Below are 12875 nucleotides of genomic sequence, written 5' to 3'. Positions count from 1 at the left end.
GGCATAATATAAAGGTGACTCCGCCTCATTCCAGCCCCTGAGGCTGGAAGGAGCCCAAAGGTCTGCAGCCCAAAATATAACAGATTTATTATTCTTAAACAAAAAAAAAAACTTCAGAGTGAGAAAGGTCACAATAATAAACAAAATCTTACAAATTCTAATCTTACGTATTTAACAAATGAAATAACAAAAAGACAGTTTTCTTACCTAATATAACTAAGGCAAAGCTTTGGACCGAACATCAATGGAGGTTTATGTAAATATATTGTGAGATGAAGGTACTTTAAACAGACTGACATGATTTGTTAATGATAAACTTGTAGACTTTAATGGTACATACATGTGGGTTTAGTAAAGGTTGTTGTCCATTCAGCTGCTCCCGTTATTTCATTTGGGGTCGCCACAGCGGATACAGCCAGATTCGCATTGGTATTTGGCACAAGTTTCACGCCGGATGCCCTTCCTGACGCAACTCCAGAGTAACCTGGAGAAACACACACAGCTGCTGGTGTTCCAAAGAGGTCTCCCATCCAAGTGCTAACCAGGTCCCTGCTGCTTAGCTTCTGAGATCTGAAGGGATCAGACTGACACGGAGCAGATCAACTGCTGGGTTTATTAAGGGGTATTCGTGAAAATAATCATTGCTAATTGGAACATCAAGCACAGGAACTTCTGTATTGTTGAGATCCATCGATTTATTGAATGATTAATGTAATTTATAACCAGGGCCGCTGCTAAGGTTTTGGAGGCCCTAAGCATAACTGGTCAGGGAGGCCACCCCCATACAAGAGAACCCACACACACACACACACACAAAAGTTCTACTCAAACCGGAACTATTTATTAAAGCGTTTAAGTTTAGCGTTTAAAGCTACATCAAATCAGCAAAGCCAACGCAACCTAGCTTAAGCAGCACCACTGAACATTAAGTAATCAAAACAATTTAAACCTTTAACACGTACTTACCAGCAAGGGATGAACGGGCATCATCTTTTTGTTTCTTTTTCCTCCGTTTTTCAGCTCCAGACTCCTGCTGTCGCTTCATTGTTTAATTGTGACATAGTGGCAACTTGTCGTCTCGTGTCAGAATCGAATGTGGGCTAACAGTGCTGCTTCAGTTAGGCGCAGGGTTGCCAGATTGGGTGTTTTCCCATCCAATTGGTTTGTTTAGGGTAAAAATATGGCACTGGATGAGTTTTTTGTATAGAATTGCCACACACATTTTAAAAATCAGTTCAAATTGCTCAGGATTTAGTGCCTCCATGCATTTTTGAGCATTTATTGGACTGGAAATGGTCACATCTGGCAACCCTGGTTAGGCGACACAGCAAACAGAGAAAGACGCAAACAGGGCTGTGCTATTTCAGGGAATCGGGGCAGGGGTGGATGGGGGTTTTATATTAGGCAAAAAAACCTTAATTTGCCCCAATTAAGTAATGGGGTAGGGGTCTACACAATGTTTAAAGACAAAAACATGGGCCTATTCATAAATAATTCATATTGATTTTGAAATGTAATAATGTAATAATTTCAACACATTTTTCAGTCAATTGGAGGCCTTGCAAACTTGTGCAACAGGGTTGGTGCCCCACCCAGGCTGCGTAGTCTGCTTATGCCGAACGGCGGCGCTGTTTATAACAACAATAAATAATATGTTTATGTTGCCGACATTAATGAGCGAAGCTCCTCACCATCTCACCATCAATCAATTTCAATCAATTTTATTTATATAGCGCCAAAACACAACAAACAGTTGCCCCAAGGCGCTTTATATTGTAAGGCAAGGCCATACAATAATTTTGTGAAAAACCCCAATGGTCAAAACGACCCCCTGTGAGCAAGCACTTGGCTACAGTGGGAAGGAAAAACTCCCTTTTAACAGGAAGAAACCTCCAGCAGAACCAGGCTCAGGGAGGGGCAGTCTTCTGCTGGGACTGGTTGGGGCTGAGGGAGAGAACCAGGAAAAAGACATGCTGTGGAGGGGAGCAGAGATCGATCATTAATGATTAAATGCAGAGTGGTGCATACAGAGCAAAAAGAGAAAGAAACACTCAGTGCATCATGGGAACCCCCCAGCAGTCTAAGTCTATAGCAGCATAACTAAGGGATGGTTCAGGGTCACCTGATCCAGCCCTAACTATAAGCTTTAGCAAAAAGGAAAGTTTTAAGCCTAATCTTAAAAGTAGAGAGGGTGTCTGTCTCCCTGATCTGAATTGGGAGCTGGTTCCACAGGAGAGGAGCCTGAAAGCTGAAGACTCTGCCTCCATGTCATTTAGCTCCTTCAGACTTTTTTCAGTAAAATGGTTCTGGGGAGCATTAGCATGACTAAAACCCTTCAGCTCTGGGAAGCATTGCCCACTGGCTGTTTTTGATATGTGCGAACTAGGCAGTTGCCCAGGGCGGCATTTATTGGCGGGGGGGGGGGGGGGGGGCACCATGGGCACTTAAAAAATAATAATCATCTGCACTACAGCACAGTTTGTGGAATTGGCACATTGGCACCCCCTGCAGCTGTACAGGTGTTATTGCTTACTGAGAAGGATAGCGCACAAAAGCAACATGAGAAACAGGAGGGGCGCCAATTTGTGCCCGCCGGGGACAATTCACCTCTGGGTTTCTCTAATGGAAGGGGGGGGGGGGGCAGTTAGTGGGGTAAAGCCAATTACACCTCGACTTTCTTCCAAATAACACACAGCTGGTGTTTGGGGCACACAGATGTCAACAACACAGTGTTCCCTCGAGGGTCAAACACCTTTCAGACCTGATGCCAGTCTGAGGTCCCATGTTGTGTCCAAAGTTCTGATCTCGTATTGATCTGAAACAGGTGTCAGATGTTTGTTTTTTTCACTGCCAGGAAACAAAAGCTGGTGTTTTTGGGCGTTCACATCCAGACAGTGACCTTTGATGTTTATCGTTCTCTGCTTGTGTGAGAGGACCTCTCAGGCACACATCACAGTATTTTGGCTTAGCTGCTGGTTGATATCAACAAAGTAATGATCCTCTGATAGTGTTGTGTTCCAGAAATGGGTGAAGATGATCATTCTAATGACTGCTTCTGGTGTTCCTTAGCCGCTCTTTGGTTAGACGGTGGGTAAACTCAGTGTTGTAGGGTTTTGGGAGACCTCAAAGGCCCACCCACAGCTGTTCAAACTCACAACTACAGGAATGCAACATCTCTATTGCAACTGTTCAGACAACACAAGGAGACGTGCATGAAGAATGGATGAGTCATGTGATCCGTGCTCGAATGCACAATGCCTCAGACAAAGACCTCTATCCCGTCTTCAGCTGTGGCTAACTAAATTCAGGTACCAGGAGACAGGTCATCCACATATTTTTGTCCTGGAAGTGTAAATTTAGCCGACGTAAACAGATGTGTTGTTGCACCGCCAGGATGAGAGGGCCACAGGTACAGGCGGGTTAGACGGCTGAGAAACTGACCGCTGATGACAGGTCGCTGAGCCGGTCTGACACCGTGAGCCTCTAATAGTGCTGCCTGCTCATCTGTTTGTACCTGCTGAATGTGTGAGTGTTGGCTGGGATCCTTCCATAGACCACGATGACACCGAGGTGCCTATTGTCAGCTCTTGGCTCCAAATACGTGCTTATGTTTATTGTTAGTGTCTGTTTTGCTCTCTCATACAGCGTCAAAGGGTAAGAAAATGGTAGAGCCAGTCACCCGCCACAGACACAAATGTAAATGTTAAACTAAACATTTTATGACTGACACGAGTAAAATGATGAAAACAGGAAAGACACAGTTGACAGAAGTTAGAAACAGATAATCCAGATAAATTAGCTGGAAGACAACATAGTATTAATCTAAGAAGGAGAAACCTGGATGATGAAGATAAATGGTGATGACAATAGTGATGATGATTCATTCATTTTATATACCTTCTTATTTAAATTATGGGTCTTGGGGGGCTGCAGCCTATCCTAGTTGCCAGCCATAGGGTTGTGATGGCAGTGATAACATTAATATGTTGATGTGTGTGTTGGTGATAATAATGTAATGATGATGAGGAGGAGGGCAATAGTGGTGGTGAGGATGATGAAGAAGAAAATAAAGATGATGAGGAGGAGGTTGATGAGGATGACTACAATAGTGATGGTGGTGGTCTTGATACATAGTAATGACAATCGTGGTTTTGACAGTGGTGGTGATGATGATGACGATGATGAAAGAACTCTATTTCAATTGGAAGATAATATTTGACAAATACTTGTAGCGCCTATTGGCTTGGCGCAAGAGCTATAGCACAGGGCTCTGCCCATGTGTGTGTTTGTCTGTTTATCCTTCACAGTGGCGGAGCCGGTGGGGGGGGGGGGCTTAGGGGGCTTAAGCCCACCCAATAATGAGCCAAGCCCCCCCCACAGCTCCCCCAATAATTCTGTCAATAATGTGAATAGCGACTGACATATTTGTGGATCTCAAGTGCAGTTTTGCACTGAGAATGTCTCAATATTGTGTAACTGATCACAGTGATGAATGTGTGTGTTCGATGATCCACCAATGCTGAATCACCCTTCACAAACAGAATTTTCAGTTTTGCAAGTAAACATTTATTTGTAAAAACCCACACACAAGTTACAAATCAGAAATTTGTGTTTGTGGATCACAAAGCACGTGTATTTGTAAATCACCCTCTGTACATTTGCAAGTATTAATGAGACAAATTTAACTCCATACTCCAAAAATTTAGGTTTCCTAAATATTTATTACGGCCACTCTTAAAACTTCACTTATCTTTATTTATACCTATGTGCAAGTTTACTGAACTTGCAGTCATTCTAAATGATGTGTGTGTGCGCATTGATACCACATTTTAGAGGAGCACAGATGACTAAAACATAAACCTTGGTATTTATAAAGCAATTTACTATATATTGTTCATTTCAACGACATTTTGTGGAGCCCCTCCAACTTTTACCCCAGCTCCCCCTCAGCCCCCCCAACAAAAATTTCCTGGCGCCACCACTGATCCTTCAACACAGAATTACTCAACATCACATCACATTTGGCAGATTCAAGATATTTGGGATACAAGTTTAAGACTGTAGAATATATATTTGACTCCACTGTAGTGTTCTGTGTAATTTTGTAAATTTGGTTCGCCAATGAATTAGGTCATCAGCTCATATAACAACAACACACACATGCAGAACCTGACTTTCCTTTCAGTGCCTTTGGGAAGTGACCAAAATTCCTGTAGTGACACTAAACTCACACTTACTTATTCATTTAGTGAGGTGTTCTATTCTGTTCTACACCCAAAACACATGACAACTGTGGAAGAACACAAAGCATGCAGAAACCTCCAACACACAGAGTACACAAGTAAAAGAGCCCAATAAATAAAAAAAAGTTCAAACAATAAAACTGCATGAATTGGTAAATTAAAAGCAACAAAAATCAGACACTTTGTATTTATTATCACAAATAGTGAGTAAAAACACACAGACTGGTGTCCTGTCCAGGGTGTATCCCGCCTCACACCCTTTGACTGCTGGGATAGGCTCCAACGCCCCCCCCACCCCCCCGTGACCCTTCATTGGAGAAACCAATTGAAGATCAGTGAGTGTATGTATATATATATATATATATATATATATATATATATATATATATATATATATATATATATATATATATATATATGAGATTTATTAAACAGGACGTGGAGAAAAATACATTTTTACTTGAGTAATATGGCTGTAATGACACACAACACCCACAACAGAATGATTACAGGTGGACTAAAATGTAGTTTGACAGAACAGGACCATGAAGTTATTACCAATAAACCAGAATGGTTAGTCGTGACTTATCCACCACTTTAGAAACTCTGAAAGAATAAACAGATAATGGTTCAAACAGCGAGAACTAAAAATGTGACTCACATCTGTCTTGGGTTTAATTTTAGGGACAAAATGCCGTGACGTGGGGTCTCCCTCAGCTGATTGTAGCCTTTAAATTGTGCGTTCCACTGTTAAGATATGTGGGTCTGTGTCTGTTGTCCCGTCCTCAGGTTGCAAGCCCAAAGGACTCGAGCGGTAATTGCAGCTGTGTGTGTGTGTGCTGTGTTGACACAGGTGGACAAATACAGGTCATCCGAGTGTGTGCTTTGTACACATTTGTCTTTGCTGCACACCGGGATGACCGCAAGTGTCTGTTTAAAGGCAAACTGTTCCCGGCCAAGGCTAACGTCTGATATTGTTGCTGAAATGTTCAAAATGTTCATGTTTAACCCTAAAGACACAACAGTGTCTTTAATAATGAGCCCTGCACAAAGAAAGAAGCTGCATATGAAGGAAGACACGCACAGACAGACAAAAACACAACATCACCTACGTCAAGATGTATGAGTTTAGTCTGTTTTATTATTTTTAATCTCAAAGGTTAGGCCAGGTCAGGTGTGGGAGCATCCACTGCTGCTGTATGGAGCCAAATTAAGTAAACCACTGAAGTGCTCCAGGCAGGGGTACCGAAAAGGGGAGAATAAGGAGAAGGATTCTAGGGGCCCATGATTATCAGGGACCCAGAAAGGCCCCTAATGCAATTATAATACTGAAAAAATAATATGGGGGGTAGCAAAATAAGATTTCTTTTCATGGGGCAGAAAATCCCTGGTGGCACCCCTGGCTCCGGGTCCAGGTGTAGGTCCTGGATAACAACCACCTCGGCAGCCATCACTACTCAAACATAACCATACTGTAACATAACCATACTGTAACCTCAACACTGGACAACCGGTATGCTGGCTCAGGCCCAGAGAAACGCACAGGTCACATCTGGAAATACACTGAAAAAAGTGAAACACAGTGCACTTCATTCAAAGTACTTATTTACATTGATCTAATGGAAAATTGTGGTTTCCAGTTTAAGTCTGCTGGAATCACTTTACAAAATCATAAATATACATTGTGAGAAACTAAAAAAATTAGCTGTAACAAATTACACCAATTTTTTAAAGTTGATCCAAAGTAGCATTTTTTTTCAGTGTATACATCGGCACCGCATGCTGCTGCATCCATCATACTATAGAGCTACCCAGGGTCCTGGATTGCAACCACCCAAGCAGACAACTGGTCCATCCCCACCTCTTGAAAGGAAGCATCTATCTGCTGCAGCCAGATAAAATGTGGGCGACACCATAGCATTGTTCAGTTGCTGGGGTCCTCAGCACTGTCATACCTGTATGGCAGTGCATGCCCAGAAACACATGCAGGTCAGGTCAGGTCAGGTCAGGTCTCGTATCATGTGCTGCTTTCATTGTTTGTAATCACAAAAAATGAAGCTTTTACCTACTTTATAGTTTGTGATGAGTATTTGGATGGCTTCCTTCACAAGACTGTCTCCACTGCAAGGTCATATTTATGTCAGTATTTGCTTTAAATTCCAACATGCCGAATATACATGTAGCTAACTGTAGCATAACTAGACACACAGTCAATTTTGCAGTGTTAAATTACAGTAAAACTGCAGCGAGTGCATATGATCCCAATCAAAGTAGTGTTAATTCAACTGTCATACGGTAATGCTAAATTTCTTAGGTTCCGCAGTGCCTCCCCCTCTGTTTTCCTCGTCTCTGTGTTCAGTGGACTGGGCGTGGCTGGACTGGGCGTGGCTGGACTGGGTGTGGCTGGGCTGGGCGTGGCTGACCTACGTTCCACTCTGCCTCCACCTGATGAAGCTCACCTGCTCCTCATCTACATTGACTGTCTCCACCTCAAGCTGCAGTATTTAAACCAGGTCTCACTCTCCACTCATTGCCAGTTCATTGTTGTAACCACCGTGGTAACTACTTGGTCAACCTGAACTTTCATAGCTTGGTTGTATGCTGTGTTTTTGCTGCTCTTTGTTTAACCCCTGTGCTGTTTTTTTTTTCTTGTTTCTTTTGTTTTGTTTCTTTTTTCCCTCTAGCCCAGCCGCGCTCACCAGTTCAGCCTAGTGTTTGTCCGTCCTTGCTCACCGGGAGGAACCCCTTTACTTTTTGTAATAAACTCCTTGTTGAACTTTTATCTGTTTGGAGTCTGTTGTGGGGTTCTATTTCTGTTTTGAAGCTTGTGCTTAACAAAATTAACAGGCCAAGTTGGTCAACACTACAGAGTTGATTTACTGTAACATTCATTTGAGTGGGAACAAATGCAGTCACTACAGTGTTAATTTAACACTGCATGTGGAACACTGATAGATGGAACAAGTGCATAAGGTCCTATTGAATATTATACAAATAATGAATGCCTTGTTGAATGGTATATTCCATTTTTCACCTCATGAAATATTCTTTCCATTGCAAGAATGAAAAACATTCATTATTTGTTTTAAAAATGTCTAAAATAGATCCTTGTCATTTGATATTTTATTTATTTCTAAACAAGAGAAAAGGCGCTTATATTTTGGTGTTTATCACTGGTCCTTTGACGTCAACAGGTTCCATACAGTCCAGCACGAATTTTAAATAGCAATCAAATCCAGCCCAAAACTGTTCTCAGTCAACTTGCAAAAACAATCAGATAGTTCAAAAACAATCCTGACGACGTCGTCCGTAGCTGATGCCGTGCATCATATACAGACTGCCATCTGCTTTTCTCAGTCCAGTGAAAAATCGAGACAGAAATGTGTCGAGCTCTCTATCCAACAGTGGTTCCACTTCACCTGGAGACGTCCTAGTGAACACTGCAGATACCTCCAGACGGCTTACGCCGAACTGGATTGGCTTTTGTGTGTTAGAAGAATGAGAACCGTCAATAAGCTTCCACCATGTTTGTTTTAAAGTGAAGCGTGCAATAGCACAAATCATATAGCACCAAAATTGCACAGTAAAGGGAAACACAATGGCAAATGGTACGAATAATCCATGTCACATGACATACAAACCACCAATCACATGACAAGGATCTATTCAGGCGGTTTTACATATATATATATATATATATATATATATATATATATATATATATATATATATATATATATATATATATATATATATACGAGGTCTGTGATGAAAAAAGCGGTCCTTTTTATTTTTTTCAAAAAATAAATGGATTTGATATGTTTTTACGTCAGACATGCTTGAACCCTCGTGCGCATGCGTGAGTTTTTTCACGTGTGTCGGTGACGTCATTCGTCTGTGGGCAGGCCTTGAGTGAGGAGTGCTCCACCCCGCCCGTCGGAATCTCTTTGTCTGAATAGCCGCTGCGGACGGCACGCGTTGCTTTATCAACCTTTTTTCTGGACCTGTGAGGAATATCCGAGTGGACACTATTCGAGAAATTAAGCTGGTTTTCGGTGAAAAGTTTAACGGCTGATGAGAGATTATGGGGTGTTTCTGTCGCTGTAAGGACTTCCCACGGAGCTGGACGTCGCGCAGCGCTTCCAGGCGCCGTCGTCGGCCTGTTTCGACCTGAAAACATCCCAATTTAAGGCTTAATTCACCCAGGACGTCGTGAGAGAACAGAGAAGATTCAGAAGAGGCCGGCATGAGGACTTTATGCGGACATTCCACTGTTTAAGGACATTTTGTAATGAAAGACGTGCGCGCAAATTCGCCGAGTCGTCACGGAAACGACTCGCCGAATCTGTGTGCGCCGCGACAGGAAAAACACCTCCGTGTTGAAAACCATTTGTAAAATTCAGGCAGCTTTTGATGGCTTTCAACAAGTGAGTAACTGAGAAATTGTTTAACAGCTTGGGCATGTTCCAACTTGCCCGTTAAGGTTTCCAACGGAGGTGTTTTTCCTGTCGCGACCCCCCGCGGTCGGGTCCAGCCCGACATGCGACTCTGCCCGCACGTTCTTTCATTACAAAATGTCCGTTAACAATGGAATGTCCGAATAAACTCCTCATGCCGACTTCTTCTGAAAGTTCTCTGTTCTCTGACGACTTACTGGGTCAACAGAGCCTGAAATGTGGAAGTTTTCAACTTGAAACGGCGAGACGCTGCCGCCTCGAAGCGCAGATCACCGTCAGGCGCCGTGGGCCGTCCTTAAAGTGACACTAACAGACCAAAATCTCTCATCAGCCGTTAAAATTTTTACTGAAAACCAGCTGAATTTATTGAATGGTGTCCACTCAGTTGTGCCTTAAAGTTTTTGAACAAATTTTTATCAAACAAAGCAGCAGTCTCTGAGCCATTCCTAAACAATGAAAAAAACGACGAGAGGGTGGGCAACTCCTCACTCAAAGACTGCCCACAGGCGAATGACGTAACCGACAGGCATGAAAAAACTCGCATGCCCACGAGGGTTCAAGCATGTCTGATGTAATCACACGTGATTCAAATCCATATGGTTTTTGAAAAAAATAATAAGGTCCGTTACTTTTATCACAGACCTCGTATATATACACTCAACAAAAATATAAACGCAACACTTTTGGTTTTGCTCCCATTTTGTATGAGATGAACTCAAAGATCTAAAACTTTTTCCACATACACAATATCACCATTTCCCTCAAATATTGTTCACAAACCAGTCTAAATCTGTGATAGTGAGCACTTCTCCTTTGCTGAGATAATCCATCCCACCTCACAGGTGTGCCATATCAAGATGCTGATTAGACACCATGATTAGTGCACAGGTGTGCCTTAGACTGCCCACAATAAAAGGCCACTCTGAAAGGTGCAGTTTTGTTTTATTGGGGGGGATATCAGTCAGTATCTGGTGTGACCACCATTTGCCTCATGCAGTGCAACACATCTCCTTCGCATAGAGTTGATCAAGTTGTCAATTGTGGCCTGTGGAATGTTGGTCCACTCCTCTTCAATGGCTGTGCAAAGTTGCTGGATATTGGCAGGAACTGGTACACGCTGTCGTATACGCCGGTCCAGAGCTTCCCAAACATGCTCAATGGGTGACATGTCCGGTGAGTATGCCGGCCATGCAAGAACTGGGACATTTTCAGCTTCCAAGAATTGTGTACAGATCCTTGCAACATGGGGCCGTGCATTATCCTGCTGCAACATGAGGTGATGTTCTTGGATGTATGGCACAACAATGGGCCTCAGGATCTCGTCACAGTATCTCTGTGCATTCAAAATGAAAATGCCATCAATAAAATGCACCTGTGTTCTTCATCCATAACAGACGCCTGCCCATACCATAACCCCACCGCCACCATGGGCCACTCGATCCACAACATTGACATCAGAAAACCGCTCACCCACATGATGCCACACACGCTGTCTGCCATCTGCCCTGGACAGTGTGAACCGGGATTCATCCGTGAGGAAAACACCTCTCCAACGTGCCAAACGCCAGCGAATGTGAGCATTTGCCCACTCAAGTTGGTTACGACGACAAACTGGAGTCAGGTCGAGACCCCGATGAGGACGACGAGCATGGAGATGAGCTTTCCCTGAGACGGTTTCTGACAGTTTGTGCAGAAATTCTTTGGTTATGCAAACCGATTGTTTCAGCAGCTGTCCGAGTGGCTGGTCTCAGACGATCTTGGAGGTGAACATGCTGGATGTGGAGGTCCTGGGCTGGTGTGGTTACACGTGGTCTGCAGTTGTGAGGCTGGTTGGATGTACTGCCAAATTCTCTGAAACACCTTTGGAGACGGCTTATTAGGTACACCTTTCTAGTACTGGGTTGGACCCCCTTTGGCCTTCAGAACAAGGTTTTGGAAACATTCCTCAGAGATGTTGGACAATATTGACATGATGGCATCAGTCACCCATTTCACCAGTCTGCCTATTCACCTCTGACCTCTGACATCAACGAGGCATGTTAGTCCACAGAACTCACTAGATATCTTCTCTTTTTCAGACCATTCTCTGTAAACCCTAGGGATGGTTGTGTTTTAAAATCCCAGTAGATCAGCAGTTTCTGACACGCACCAACAACCACACCATGTTCAAAGTCACTAAGTCCCATTTCTTTGTGATTCTGATGCTCAGGTTGAACTTCAGCAGCTTGTCTTCATTCACTACATCTACAAGCCTAAATGCATGGAGTTGCTGCCATGTGATTGGCTGATTAGTTTTTTGTGATAACAAGCAATTGAACAGGTGTACCTAATAAAGTGGCCGGTAAGTGTATATCAGCCCATTTAACACCCATTCTCTACCTCTGCATTAAAAAATAATTTGTGGTTCTTTTTAAATAGGTTAATATATAATCGTTTTGTGTCATCCTTGGAAATGTGTTAACATTCTGTGTGAATGCTGCACTTCTTATACACACACACACACACACACACACATATATATATATATATATATATATATATATATATATATATATATATATATATATATATATATATATATATATATATATATATATATATATATATATATATATATACACACAGTGAGGAAAATAAGTATTTGAACACCCTGCGATTTTGCAAGTTCTCCCTCTTAGAAATCATGGAGGGGTCTGAAATTTTCATCTTAGGTTCATGTCCACTGAGAGACATAATCTAAAAAAATAAATAAATCTGGAAATCACAATGTATGATTTTTTTAATAATTTATTTGTATGTTACTGCTGAAAATAAGTATTTGAACACCTGTGAAAATCAATGTTAATATTTGGTACAGTAGCCTTTGTTTGCAATTACAGAGGTCAAACGTTTCCTGTAGTTTTTCACCAGGTTTGCACACTGCAGCAGGGATTTTGGTCCATTCCTCCATACAGATCTTCTCTAGATCTTTCAGATTTGGAGTTTCAGCTCCCTCCAAAGATTTTCTATTGAGTTCAGGTCTGGAGATTGGCCAGGCAACTCCAGGACCTTGAAATGCTTCTTACGGAGCCCCTCCTTAGTTGCCCTGGCTGTGTGTTTGGGGTCATTGTCATGCTGGAAGACCCAGCCATGACCCATCTTCAATGCTCTTAATGAGGGAAGGAGGTTGTTTGCC

This window comes from Thalassophryne amazonica, chromosome 14 (assembly GCF_902500255.1).
Source record: "Thalassophryne amazonica chromosome 14, fThaAma1.1, whole genome shotgun sequence".
NCBI classification, from domain to species: Eukaryota; Metazoa; Chordata; class Actinopteri; order Batrachoidiformes; family Batrachoididae; genus Thalassophryne; species Thalassophryne amazonica.
This window is presented reverse-complemented; position numbering follows the sequence as displayed.